The 1,152-nt window shown below is 43.3% G+C and overlaps 2 non-coding genes across 2 annotated transcripts; both read left to right on the plus strand.

Moving 5' to 3' along the window:
• Positions 1-364: 364 nt before the first annotated feature.
• Positions 365-446, plus strand: trnas-gcu. Its single transcript has one exon. It is a non-coding gene; the product is annotated as a tRNA-Ser (tRNA).
• A 101-nt stretch (positions 447-547) lies between these two features.
• On the plus strand, positions 548-629 carry trnas-gcu. Its single transcript has one exon. It is a non-coding gene; the product is annotated as a tRNA-Ser (tRNA).
• Positions 630-1,152: the final 523 nt, after the last annotated feature.

Here is a 1,152-nt window from a genome sequence, read left to right on the forward strand (position 1 = left end):
TGAAGGCGATGAACTGCATGTGTGGATTATAACACCAACCTCTTCACAAAACATTGTTATTTCCTCTCTTGCATGGCCCACATGAATATAGAATCCCTGCGCAATCCTAGAGTGACTAATAGGATTCAGGTATTGAGAATAGCTTCACCAAGGGCAACCTCAATGGTGGGATTTGAACCGAACACCTCAACACACTTAATCAAGCACTTGAGACCACTCGGCCTGACAACACGTTTGTTAAATGTCTCGATGGGATCGACACATGGCCTTGCCATTGCTCTGCCTAACTTTCATTGATTTCAATCAAGGGTTTACATACAGCAACTACAGATTTTGAAAGTCATTTGCCACTACCAAAATTCAGGATGAGGTGGCCGAGTGGTTAAGGCGATGGACTGCTAATCCATTGTGCTCTGCATGCATGGGTTCGAATCCCATCCTCATCGTGTAACAATTACATTTCTGTGCTTTATTTTGGCACTGGAAGATTTTGACTTTGAACAGCAACTACAGATTTTGAAAGTCATTTGCCACTACCAAAATTCAGGATGAGGTGGCAGAGTGGTTAAGGCGATGGACTGCTAATCCATTGTGCTCTGCATGCATGGGTTCGAATCCCATCCTCATCGTGTAACAATTACATTTCTGTGCTTTATTTTGGCACTGGAAGATTTTTTACATTCACAAACACTGGGAAAATTGCTGACTGCCACAGCGAGAGCACAGGACTTGGTATCTGAGTGGTTAAGGCGATGGACTGCTAATCCATTGTGCTCTGCATGCATGGGTTAGAATCTCATTGTATAACAATTACAATTCTGTGCTTTATTTTGGCACTGGAAGATTTTTGACTTTCACAAACACTGGTAAAAGTGACTGCCACAGGGAGAGCACAGGTGAGTGGGTGAAGGCGATGAACTGCATGTGTGGATTATAACACCAACCTCTTCACAAACTTTTGTTATTTCCTCTCTTACATGGCCCCACATGAATATTGAATCCCTGCGCAATCCTAGAGTGACTAGTAGGATTCAGGTATTGAGAATAGCTTCACCAAGGGCAACCTCAATGGTGGGATTTGAACCGACACCTCAACACACTTAATCAAGCACTTGAGACCACTCGGCCTGACAACACGTTTGTTAAATGTCT

Source organism: Oncorhynchus gorbuscha, unplaced genomic scaffold (assembly GCF_021184085.1).
Source record: "Oncorhynchus gorbuscha isolate QuinsamMale2020 ecotype Even-year unplaced genomic scaffold, OgorEven_v1.0 Un_scaffold_21524, whole genome shotgun sequence".
NCBI lineage: Eukaryota > Metazoa > Chordata > Actinopteri > Salmoniformes > Salmonidae > Oncorhynchus > Oncorhynchus gorbuscha.